This window comes from Podarcis tiliguerta (genome assembly GCF_965153285.1).
Source record: "Podarcis tiliguerta genome assembly, chromosome: 3".
Classification (NCBI taxonomy): domain Eukaryota; kingdom Metazoa; phylum Chordata; class Lepidosauria; order Squamata; family Lacertidae; genus Podarcis; species Podarcis tiliguerta.
The window spans coordinates 19,199,963-19,213,566 of record NC_139536.1 but is presented as its reverse complement, the minus strand read 5'-3'; positions in this window follow the sequence as shown (position 1 = coordinate 19,213,566).

Below are 13,604 nucleotides of genomic sequence, written 5' to 3'. Positions count from 1 at the left end.
GACTCCCTTGGGAAGTGATGGAGGTTTCTCAGCAGAGGTTGGGTGGCCATCTGTCGGGGATTCTTTAGCTGTGATTCCTGCATTGCAGGGACTAGGCTAGATGACCCTGGGTATCCCATCCAACTGCTACAATTCTATGTAAGCTGAGAGTTCTTAGGAAGTTTCTATTCCACTTAGAGCTACAATTCTCAGTGTTCCCTGGGAATAGGTGTTGACTGTTAAACCACTGAGAATTGCAGCTGTGGGAAGGGAATAGGGGTGTCTCCAAACAATTCTCATCACCCTTAACAAAATAGAGCTCCCATGTTCCTTTGGGGCGAGCCATGTCTGTTTAAAGTGGGGTGATACTGCTTTCAATGTTTAGTGCAGATGGAGCCACAGCGAGTGCCTTTTCACAACAGGCTTCCTGCCACGATTTTGTACCTCTTCAGGTTGCTCCCGTAGCCAAACCAACGCCTGCGTCGGCAACCAATTCCTGCCACTCCACCCTCTGTCCTCATTCTTCATTCTGTCGAACCTTCAACAAGGTTTACATTTTTTAAAAAAAAATCTGGTTGTGGTTGCATCTATATACAGTGGTACCTCGGATGAAGAACTTAATTCGTTCCGGAGGTCCGTTCTTAACCTGAATCTGTTCTTAACCTGAAGCACCACTTTAGCTAATGGGGCCTCCCGCTGCCGCCGCACTGCTGCTGCGCGATTTCTGTTCTCATCCTGAAGCAAAGTTCTTAACCCGAGGTAATATTTCTGGGTTAGCGGAGTCTGTGACCTGAAGTGTATGTAACCTGAAGCGTATGTAACCCAAGGTACCACTGTATTTAAAAACTCTCCACTAACACAGAGCCCTTCACATCCTGCCTGACGCACATGAATGTGAGACTCCATTTTTGCAGACACCTGCGAGTTAAAACTTAACATTTTTTACAAAACGAAAAAAGGCAAGAGTTGTTTTTCGCAATGAAAAATGGCACCGGTCCCTCCAGGGAAAAGATGACATTTTCTCCTCAGGAAATGCGCACATGCTCCCCCCCCCCTCTGTGCTAGTGAAGGCCTTGCTGTGAGAGGCTTTCTGCCAGAAGATGTTCCAGAAGGCATATTATCCTTGCAAAAATCTCAAATGGCAAAACTTTTGCTCCACGTCTATTTTAGGACTGCATCACTTCCAATGGGAGCCGAGTCTTAGTTACAGAAGATGAATATGCCTTTGAAACTACAGATGAACTTTCTTTTAAAAAATGAGGGAGACAGTTCATATATCCCGTTTTTAACTGGACAGCACTGATATCTTACAACCCAACCCCCCATCCCTGTGAGTTACTTAAATCAGGAACAAAATTGGATGTGATCCATTCCCAGGGGAAAGAAATCTACCTAATTAGATAAAACAGTATATAATAATAATAATTTAGAAGGGTGGCTGGGCTGGCAGCCTGTTCATCCATTGTGCAACATCTCATGATGTAGTTTTCAGCCACATGAGTGGTTTCACAGAAGTCACCTGCAAGGACTATGTCCTGGAGCTTCATTTGAGTAAAGGCCTTCCACGGTGAGCGGCCACATTTCAATGGTAGAGTGCATACCTTGAATGCAGAAGATTGCATGTAGGCACCTTTGGTTAAAGGAACAGGTAGGAAGTGATGGAGTAGATTCTGCCTGAGACCCTGGACAGCCACTGCCAGTCCGAGATGACAACACTGGGGAAGATGGGTATGTAGCCTCAACATGTAAGACAGCTTCCATGAGTCAGAGATCAAGGGAGTAAGGGAGACTCAGGGGTCTGCAGACCCACAGACCAGGGAGCAGATCCATCTCTTTCTTGGGCTGCAGTTGCTGAAAGACTCTGTCTCTGACAAGTCCTGGTCCAGAGTCATAACACCATTTGTTATGCTGGCTCTGCCTAGTAGGAGTTGGACTCCAATAACATCTGGAGAACTTTCTGCTTGCCTCCTTCTTCTTTGGAGATCACTCATAGCCAAGTAAGTTTGTCTTCCATGAATGCGGTCTTAACAGTGAGTCCGTAACTGACTGTGGAGGCCATTCTGGATCCACACGTCCTTCTACAGTGGGGACATAGGTTTCCGGGCGGGAGTTGATCACGGTGAGGTTTAGCCAAATGCACCTTCCTCTTAGCTTATTTCTTCTTTTCGCCCTGAGTTCCTGCTTCTTCAAAGTCCATGACACCTTTGGTAAGGGCTGTTCTCCAATTGGAGCGCTCACAGGCTAATGTTTCCCAGTGCATAAACTACATTTTTAAAAGATTTGCCTTGAGAACATCTGTAAACTTCTTTTGTTGTCCACCGGTATTTTGCTTTCTGTTCTTAAGTTGGGAATAGAGTAGATGCTTTGGAATACGGTAATCAGGCATCCAAACAACATGACCAGTCCAACGAAGTAGATGTTGAAGAATCATTGCTTCGACACTGGTGGTCTTTGCTTCTTCCAGTACACTGACATTAGTTTGCCTGCCTTCCCAAGTGATGTGTAAAAAAATTTGGAGACACGGTTGAAGGAATCTTTTGAGGAGTTGGAAATGGTGTTTATAAGTGGTCCATGTTTCACAAGCATAGAGTAAGGTTGGTAGTACAAACAAGCAGTTAGGTTTCCCTGCAAATGTGAACTTTCTGCTTGTCACCTTTACATTAAAAGAACATCAGCAAACATGTGCAGAACCTACAGCTCACGATTCTCACAAATGTGTGATTAAGGATTGGTGATTGCCAATCATGTTACTTTGTTCTAAGGTGTGCTTGGACCGAAATGTTTCTTTAAAAATTGTCCACCTGTTGAGGGCCATCTCAGTGTTCTTTGTAAAACTGGAAAAACAAGAACCTTCCTCTGATTGGGTATGTCCCTATTAATATATATCAGGCTTATGAGTGAAGACCGGCAGACATTCTACAGGGTTGTGGATGTGGTTCTGAGTTCAAAACTTCAAAGAGTTTTGTTCAGGGCAGAAAATGAATGTGCTCAAACTACTTCCATCTCATTTAAGAAGTTGGTCTGTCTTCACCTTTCAGTCACATACATGCCACATTCTATGTACATGGAAGATTGTACTTCTGAATTATTAAGTCAAATTGTGCTCACATTCTTGGAAATAATAATGTGGGGGAAGAAGGGAACACAAGCTCATATTTATTCATGGCTTTAATTACAGTTTTCTAGCATTCTGTCTGGCAGACTGCTTTTCAATGTTGTTAAGAGAAAACACAAGCAAATACAAAAAATATTTTCAATGTCTTCTAAAAAGTTCAAAAGCCTTGGCCAAACTCAGAAATGGAACTTATTTTTGTTTGTTTGTTTGTTTTCAATTCTACCTTCCTTCTTAGCTACCACACTTAGCTGGCTTTTAGCAACTTGGCACTTTTTTTAAAAAATGATTTTCATTTTGGAGCTGTTGATTAGATCACAGTGGAAGTCTTGCTTAACTAGGACCCATGTATTTGAAGTCCTTTGACTACTTCATCCCTCTCCTTCTCTCGTGATAGTTTCCCGATGGATGGGAGAAAGTGAAAAGAAAAGACAAACCTAATTGACATTCAGGCTTTAATAAGGCTAATAAAATACTGGACGCTTGGAACAGCTATGCGACTGAAGTCCGTCCAGAACTTCAGGTGCAGAGCTGTCTTTGCTGCAAAGAGGATTCAGGAAGCTTATGAGGAGCAGATGGGGCAGGCAGACCAGGGCTGTATGCTGGCCAGGATGGCAATCAACCGACTGTGGTTGGCTGCAAGCCAGATTTCAAGCTCTTTTCCAAACTAGGCATGACAGCAGCAAACCCATTGGTTTAAAACTGGGTATGCTCCAAGAGCATAAGAAGAAGAGATGTATGAATATGATTTTTGGAGCAAAAGACCAGAAGCACAAAGGTGAGGGCAGCTGCAACCTCCCCACATGCCCCCCATTTGGTGCCCCCCATATATATATATACCGTATTTTTTGCTCTATAAGACTCACTTTTTCCCTCCTAAAATGTAATGGGAAATGTGTGTACGTCTTATGGAGCGAATGCAGGCTGCGCAGCTATCCCAGAACCCAGAACAGCAAGAGGGATTGCTGCTTTCACTGCGCAGCGATCCCTCTTGCTGTTCTGGCTTGAGATTCAGAATATTTTTTTCTTGTTTTTCTGCTCCAAAAACTAGGTGCGTCTTGTGGTCTAGTGCATCTTATAGAGCGAAAAATACGATATATATATATATATATATATATATATGCTTTCGTAGATTTTCACGGGTACAGGAATGCAGGTTTTGGTGTCCTCGGGTGTCTTCCCGTGTAAAAGTTGGGGTGTCTAGGCGACGTTTCGACGAGGTCTCACTCGTCATCTTCAGGCTGGTGCTTTCGGCTTCTTGTTACTGGAACAGAGCAGGATCTCAGTGTTTGAGTTCCTATAAATACTGTTGAGGAGGTGTGGTGTATAGCCTCCAATGTTCTGGGCAGAGAGGAGGTTCCCAGGCTAGTGTGCCTTTTCTTCTTTTGTTCCTTAATTACTTGAGGGATATCTTGAGTGATTTCTTGAGTGATTTCCTGAATCCCACTTAGGTGGGTCATTAGCAACTAATCCACACCTAATGACCCACCTAAGTGGGATTCAGGAAATCACTCAAGAAATCACTCAAGATATCCCTCAAGTAATTAAGGAACAAAAGAAGAAAAGGCACACTAGCCTGGGAACCTCCTCTCTGCCCAGAACATTGGAGGCTATACACCACACCTCCTCAACAGTATTTATAGGAACTCAAACACTGAGATCCTGCTCTGTTCCAGTAACAAGAAGCCGAAAGCACCAGCCTGAAGATGACGAGTGAGACCTCGTCGAAACGTCGCCTAGACACCCCAACTTTTACACGGGAAGACACCCGAGGACACCAAAACCTGCATATATATATATATATATACACACACACACACACACATACACACACACACACACACACAATGATACCTTGGTTTACAACCATAATCTGTTCCGGAGGTCTGGTTGTAAACCAAAACAGGTTGTAACCCAAGGCGCACTTTCACCATTGGGGACTCCCCCCAAAATTGGGTTGTAATAAAAAATAATAATTGGTTGTAATCCAAAAAAAGGGACACACACTTCAGGGTTTGATGTGGTTGTAATGCAAAATGGTTGTAATCCAAACAGTTGCAAACCAAGGTACCACTGTAATTCAAAATACAGTGGTACCTCGGTTATCAAAAGTAATCCATTCTGGAAGACCATGTGGCTTCCGAATGGTTCAACAACCAAGGAGCAAAGGGTGGTCAGCAAAGTCAATAGGGAAAATGGGGAAAAAAACCTGCAGCAGAAGCCATTTGACTTCTGAAAAGTGTCCAAAAATGAAAGCAAATACTTCCGGGTTTTCAGCATTCGAAAACTGAAACATTCGGCTTCCGAGACGCTCGAAAACTGAGGTACCACTGTATAAACAATAATAAATCGTAAAATAAAATTTAATTTTTCGAAATGAAACAAAACCTACAGTAAGATAGAAAAATAATATCTATTTTTGTATGCTTCCACTAAATTTGAAGAATTTTCTCCTACTTTTTCTAATTGCAAGGTCCTCAAAATGAATCTTACGTAACGTATCTGCTTCTGTACTTAGCAGAAATAAGCCACCCAGCCCTGCTTTGTTGCACATTTGTTCTGTTGGGATTTTTAATATGCTTCAGCTGAGAAGATGAATGCTCAGCTGAGCAATTTGTGACCATGAATGTTAAAAATCTGACAATGGAAATTTTCTGTGGTGCCCTCCTTCCCTTGATGTGCTTATTTTGCTTAATGGTTAATCCTGCCCTGTGCTCCCATCACCCCTGGCCATTGACCAGGCTGGCTGCAGCTGATGGGAGTTGCAGTCTGAAGCATCTGAGGGCACCAGGTTGAGGAAGGGTCCTGTAGCCTCTTCCCCAAACTCCTTTTCTCTCAGTTGAGTCAACGTCTGGCAGTGGAGCCTAGCAGAGGAGAAAAGTGTATGGGGAAGGGACCACAGATGGCCTGTAAGGAGGTGAGCAACAGGCAGGGGAAGGATTTTATCACACTCACCCTTCTGCACTCCACCTGTTCTGAAAAAACAGGCCCCATGCCTCATAAGGTAAGGGGACCCCTGACTATTAGGTCCAGTCATGACCGACTCTGGGGTTGTGGTGCTCATCTCGCTTTATTGGCTGAGGGAGCCGGCGTACAGCTTCCGGGTCATGTGGCCAGCATGACTAAGCCGCTTCTGGCAAACCAGAGCAGCGCACGGAAACGCCGTTTACCTTCCCGCCAGAGTGGTACCTATTTATCTACTTGCACTTTGACATGCTTTTGAACTGCTAGGTTGTCAGGAGCAGGGACCGAGCACCCTGTCGCAGGGATTTGAACCACCAACCTTCTGATCGGCAAGTCCTAGGCTCTGTGGTTTAACCCACAGCGCCACCCACATCCCCCCATGCCTCATAGAACCATAGAATTGTAGAGTTTGAAGGGACCCCACGGGTCATCTAGTCCAACCCCCTGCAATGCAGGAATCTCAGCTAAAGCATCCATGACAGATGACCATCTAACCTCTGATTAGAGCTGAGCAAGTGGATGAGCTGTTTCCATATCTGGTATGGTTTCTCAGTAAAAAGGAGACAGAGATGGAGCTTGAAGATGCATTTTAAGAATTTTTGCAAACGGGAAAGGCGAACGGAATGAGGATGTGCTGAATTGGTGGGTGTAAGAGCAAAGGTTGGTTTGTCTTCGGGCAGTGCTCTGCCTGTTAAGAATCTCACTGTTAACAATCTCAAGAAATCTGGGCTGCATTTCAGGCCTCTGGTGTGCAAACAAAGGATGTGAAGAAAACCACCCTGACCAACACTTTTTACAGGTTTTGTGGATATTATTCCTTTATTTATATGGGTAGCCTGCACTGAATAGTCCCAGGGCAGGTTAGAAAAACATCACTATTAAAAGCAAGATAAAGTATCATTGGAATCAGACAATTAAAAACCGCAGAACCAGCCAAAATAAAACTTACAGAATAGTAACACAGAGCAGGAGGATGGAAAACAGCCACTCATCCAAAAATAGTGTGTCTTGCGCTATCATCACATGCTTTTCGATAATTGCCCAAGATGTACCACAGAGAGGAGAACATTCTATAACCTAGGAACCACCACAGAGAAGGCCCTGAAGGGTAAGGCTACAACCGTATGTTTTATGTTGCTGTCTAGATTGAATCAGAGCTACCTCAAGAGGAAGGTAAATTTGGGCATTTGCCCAGGCTCCAAGGACCCATTCCACCAATGGAGCTCACTTTGCACTGAGCAAAGTGATGTGAGATAACTTTCAGTTCACACACCCGACCGTATCCAGATTAAGAGGGACAAGTGATGTTGCCTTGGTCAAGGAGGTCAAAACCTTGAAGCCAGCATTGTTTGGGATCATTCTGTGGGCATTCCTTGTCATATTCCTGTGGGCAACTGCCACACATTCTAAGGTTGTTAATTTTCCATTCTTTTGCTATAGTTTTCAGAGTGTTCTAAAAGACTCTGAGGTACACTGGAAAGGTTCTCCAGGATGAAGAAGAAGAAGAAGAAGAAGAAGAAGAAGAAGAAGAAGAAGAAGAAGAGTAGTTTGGATTTGATATCCTGCTTTATCACTACCCTAAGGAGTCTCAAAGCAGCTAACATTCTCCTTTCCCTTCCTCCCCCACAACAAGCACTCTGTGAGGTGAGTGAGGCTGAGAGACTTCAGAGAAGTGTGACTAGCCCACGGTCACCCAGCAGCTGCATGTGGAGGAGCGGAGACGCGAACCCGGTTCACCAGATTACGAATCTACAGCTCTTAACCACTGCACCACACTGGCTCCCAGTAAGCTCTCATGATCCAGGACACTCTGCTTTCAGAGGAGAGTGTCTGATGATACAGAGAATGGGGAAAGCTACATTCAGGATCCATCCCTGGAGACCATCCCTGCAGCAAATGCTCTGGCAAGTGCCTCTCACAGAAGGGAATGTGCTGCAGCCAGTGTTGCCTCCATACTCTCTGCTTGAGGAAGTAACTCTGCCCTGCTACTCTGACCCATAGGTCTTATCACCTGAACTAATGTGCCCAGAGGCAGCAGGAAGCTTTCCAACTCCACTGAAACATGCTCCTGAAAAATTAAGCACCAGCGCTTTCCCTTTGAGGAGGAAAGAGATAAATTACTTGCTTCTCTGTACCACTACGCAAGCTCACGGCTGACTCCAGACAATTGCTGGAGCACCACTTCAAAGCTCTGTGTCTGGCCTTCCCCTCAACTTGACCTTGAAACCAGGTGTCATAGTGATCTGTCCATGGTCCTGAATGTCTCCAGTCGATCCTGGACAGCTGCCATCCTTAGCTGGTAAACCCGCATGGGCTCCAGTCTGGTACAGAACAGAAGAACATCAGCAGATGCTCAAAACAATAACAGACAGGTAGCTTATATGCACAGACACACACTACTGACTTTCCTCTGCACAAAGGGGCTCAGGAGAGAGTTTTATAATAATAATAATAATAATTGTTTAGTCGTTTAGTCGTGTCCGACTCTTTGTGACCCCATGGACCAGAACACGCCAGGCACTCCTGTCTTCCACTGCCTCCCGCAGTTTGGTCAAACTCATGCTGGTAGCTTCGAGAACACTGTCCAACCATCTCGTCCTCTGCTGTCCCCTTCTCCTTGTGCCCTCCATCTTTCGCAACATCAGGGTCTTTCCCAGGGAGTCTTCTCTTCTCATGAGGTGGCCAAAGTATTGGAGCCTCAGCTTCAGAATCTGTCCTTCCAGTGAGCACTCAGGGCTGATTTCCTTCAGAATGGATAGGTTTGATTTTCCTGCAGTCCATGGGACTCTCAAGAGTCTCCTCCAGCACCATAATTCAAAAGCATCAATTCTTCAGCGATCAGCCTTTTTTTATGGTCCAGCTCTCACTTCCATACATCACTCATTTAGTACTACATCCCATCCAACTGGGCAAAGGGAAAGAGATCCAGTTTTCAAGAAAGGGTGGCATTTGTGTGACTTCAGTCTGGGTATGACACTGACAACACTGCCCCCTGTCACGATGATCAACAGACAGGGGGAACGGAGGCTGGAGTCTAATATCTGGAAGGCCACAGGTTCACCATGCTTGATACAACATGTAGTTCAGTGGGCATAATCCAGCAAAAAGGCAGGTACATTTAAGTATTATTTGTTCCAATGGGAGGGTTAACATGCTTCACTTTGGCTGGATAGCACATGGCCAGTCATTGGGCCACAACCCAGCCCAACTAAGCCATCACATCTGCAGCTGCTCTGGTTTCCTCCTTTTCATTCACTATTTCTTTGAGATCAAATGATCAGAAATTGCACAGAGAGGCATTAAGCCCATGCTGTGCCTTGTCTGGCACAAACCTGCAGCTCCGTTACAGAGCTAGCTGTCATATATGCAGGAGGCAGGGGGCAATCCGAAAGAACAATGCCTATATTCATAAGGAAAACATGTGACCCGAGTAATTACTTTGCGAGTGTAAAGTCACTCTCGGCAACTGCAGCCGGCTTGTGTTATTCCAGGAGTCCTCATGAAGTCAATTAGCCACTGGAAAAGTTGTCTCATTTCGTGGCACTGCTCCAAGTTCAACAAGGATGATACAGCAACGTTTTAGACCGTGGAAAGAGCACGCTTCTTTCATCATGGCTCTTGGCCTGGAGAGGTAGCTGTTTGTCAGCAAAGACTCCCAGCAGCCTTTGCTAAAGACATGGAATATAGCTGTGAGCTGGTTGACGCTCCTTGCCATCTCAGGCTCTCTACACCAGTGAAAAGAGACCCAGTGTGGTGTGCTGGCCGGAGAGGCAGACTAGGACCTGGGAGACCACAGTTCATATCCCTACTCATCCATGAAGTTCACTGGGTGAACCTTAGGCCAGCAACTGTCTCCCACCCAAGCCTACTTTGCAGGACTGTTGTGAGGACAATTGAAAAGGGTAAGAACCATATACACCGTCTTGAGTTTCTTGGACAAAAGGTAGAAAGAAATGTAATAAATGAGTAAATAAGAAAGAGGAGCACACTGTAAACAGAAACACATCACAGGAAGTTGGGCAGCCATCAGGCAATAAGTGATGGAACGAAGGAGACAAGAGGCACTTCATCAGTAGAAGCAGAATTGTATATTAAACAGGCTCCGTCTCTGCTATCCTTTTGGCACCTACTGAAGACCTTCATTTCCCAACAATTTTTTTTAAAAAAGTTGAGCTCTTTCCCAATCTGCATCTGCACTGGAATTGTTTTAAGATGTTTTAAATAGTTTTGTTGTTGTTTCAGCATTTGCTATTGCTGCCCTGGGCTTCTTTGGGAGAAATGGCAGGATATACATTTAACAAATATAAATGAATGAATGTTGTCAAATTCAGGCCCTGTCATTTCCGTGCATACCCTTACTGTCGTGCAGCTGGCTCTCTTCCGCCTTTGGAATGTAATATCCATCAGAGGTGAGGAAGGGACAGAGAGAAAATGAGAAGCAATGTGTTTGCATTATAGTTTAAATTTTTAGAGGACTGTGAGTTTAGATGGTCGGGAAGCAACGTGAAGGGCTGCAGGGATTGAATCAGTTGCTTTCTTCATAATCCTGATCAGTGGCGTAGCGTGGATTGTCAGCACCCGGGGCAAGGCAAGTAATTTGCGCCCCCTAACCCGTGGATTTTAGCACTCAGAGAGCTGCGAGTGCGAGCGCCCCCCCCCCGATGTTGCGCCCGGTGCGCCCGGGCCCCCCTGCACCCCCCACGCTACGCCACTGTTCCTGATGCAGGACCTGTGGTTTTAACTGCTTCTGCAAGGTGTTTACTGGCTTCCATTATGCTCCGCTTGTATATTTGTAAATATACATTATTGCAAAGGCACCTTAACTCTTCTGGTATTTCCAAAGGAAACTGTACATATTAGGAACACAGAACTACAGTGCCTAGGACTCCTAACAAACTACAGTTCCCAGGATACTTTGGGTGGAAAGTCACGTGATTTAAGTGTGTGGTGTGTGCACTCAGCCGCTGTGTGGGTGTGTGGATGTGCAGCTACGTCACACAGCAGTTTTCTGTTTCAGCGTTGGAGTGAGGATGTCACAGAATAAGCAGTGCAAACAAAAGTAAAGCCGGAACCAGGTCCATTTCCAAACGCGGAGCCAGCAGCCGTACACGGTGCAATCAGTATTATTTTACTGATCTGTTTTCCAGTGCCCTTCCCCTTCCTTTGCCTCCCTCCCCACCGGAAAGTTATCCAAACTCAAGAATTTGCTGCACCCTTGGTAATTTTCCATATGCATTAACAAACCTGGCGCTTATCATAATTTGTCAGAGTGACATTCTGGCCTTTCCGTTTGGCAGCCCCCGCGATCCAGTCGAACGCTGAGAAGTTTCACCCAGTGTCACCAATACAAACAAAAGGATTAGTTTTGTCTGGGGAGAAATATGTGCGCTTTCTTCTGATCCTTAGAGCTAAATACGCCCTTTTGACTTTGGCAGTAAAATTCAGGACATCCTTAAAAACAAAACAAAACAAAAAAAATGATGCTGGTGCAAAATGGCTGCAATGCCCTGGATTAAATCCTCACCCAAGAGATGCAGGAGAACTGTAAGTGAGAGCGATGGGGATTTGAGGTTTTCCATTTGTGCATCTATGGAGATAAAAATCCGGTCCCTAACCTTCCAAATGTGTTCTAAGAATGAGCACCTACATTGCATGCAGAAAAGATCCTAGGTTTCATTTATTTCAGTGGTTTCCAAACTTTTTTCAAGGAGGGCCAGATTTGATGAAGTGAAGGGCAGTGGGGACGAACCAAAGTTGTTTACTTTTTTTTAGGATTTTAGGATTGGAGTTGTTGAGCTTCTTTTAGGATTGAAGTTGTTGAGGATTTTACCCCAGGAAATAAACTGACCGGCGGGCTGGATTAGGCCCCCAGAACGGACTTTGGACATGCCTGATTTATTTGATTCATTCATTCATAAAATTTCTATATGGCTGGATTGTGGAAGAACAACAAAAACTCTCAAACCCAGCCATTTCCAAGTAGGGCTGTGCAAGACTCTAAATCTGGCCCTCCAGATCTCTCTGTCTTGGCCCTCCAAGCTTTCCCCTGGCCACCCCACCTCACCAGACCCCCTTGCTATTCACCCTGCTTCGCACTCTCCTTGAATGATTTTGCACTTCTGGAACATGTCCTTAAACTCTGACTCTTGCTACCCTGGATAGAGGAGAGGGAGGGGTGTTTAACTAGAAGCTTACCTACTGTAGAGAGGTAAAAATTACATTAACTGCTCCACCTGCTTTTGACTCTGGTCCCGCCCACCTCCAGTGCATCACCCACTTACTCCCAGAAGGTTGCCATAATTAGGCATGGTTGTTTTCCTTCTTTCTGCACAACACAAGAAGTTTTCCCCAGAAGCGCAGGCTATGGGGTGCTGCAGAGCAACACAACGGGGCACAACAATGTGGAGAGGCACATTCACTGCCTTCTATATTGCTTCCCTTCCAAAAACATAAGCTCCGGAGTGACTCAGGATTGCATAAGTAATCAAAACATGCATGGATGGGACCTCAAGCTGCATTAGTTACCATCAATTCGCAGTGCCCTGTTACTCAGAAGATGAAAACAGACACACAAAACCATAGTCAGGAGCACAAATATGGTTTGTGTTGTTGCAACTATAGGATAGAGGATCGGTGGGACTGGATGTCACCTTTTGGGTCTCCTCCAAGCCTCCATGATGAATTATGGAATATAAGGAGGTCAAACCAGTCTCTCTGTTTAAAGGTAATGACTCTAGCCAAGTCTCATTGCATGTCCAATCAGCTGACTGGTTGCCATGGAAACTACTAAGCTGGAGATGCTTCCCAAAGGGGGCAGGCCTCCCCACCACTTGGGGAGGTAATTGGGAAGTCTAAAGAGAATAGAGCCAGTGCCAGTATCGTCCAAGGATGGGAAGACACAGAGGTTGGACTTTCTCTCTGAGATGCACCTCAAAAAGGATATTGTAGAGTTGGCAAAGGTTGAGAAAATGGCCTCCAAGATGATTGAGGGGATGGAACGACTCTCCAAGGAAGAAAGGTTATAGCATTTTGGGACATTCTGGTTTAGAGAAGAGGCGAGCAAGAGCTGGCATGATAAGAGGTTTATAAAATGATACACAGCATGAGGAAAGTGGATGGAGAAAACGTTTTCTCCCTCTTTCGTTACACTAGAACTCGTGGACAGCCAATGAAGTGGAATGTTGGAAGACTCAGGAGGGATAAAAGAAAGTACACGGCACATAGTTAAATGGGAAACTCTACGGGAGGCAGAGATGGCCACCAACTGAGACGGTTTCAAAGAGGATTGGACCAATTCATGGAGGAGAAGGCTGTCAATGGCTACTAGCCATGACGGCTATGCTTTGCCTCCAGGACTGCAGGCAGCAATGCTTCTGAATACCAGTCAGTGGAAACCACAGAAGGGGACAGTGTTCTTGTCCTCAGGTCCAGCTTGCAGGTTATGTTATTAGGAATGGATTTGGGGTGGAAGCGATTGATAACCTTATCCTCCATCAATTTCTCATAACTTTCTAACTTACGGTACAGTGGTGCCCCGCAAGACGAATGC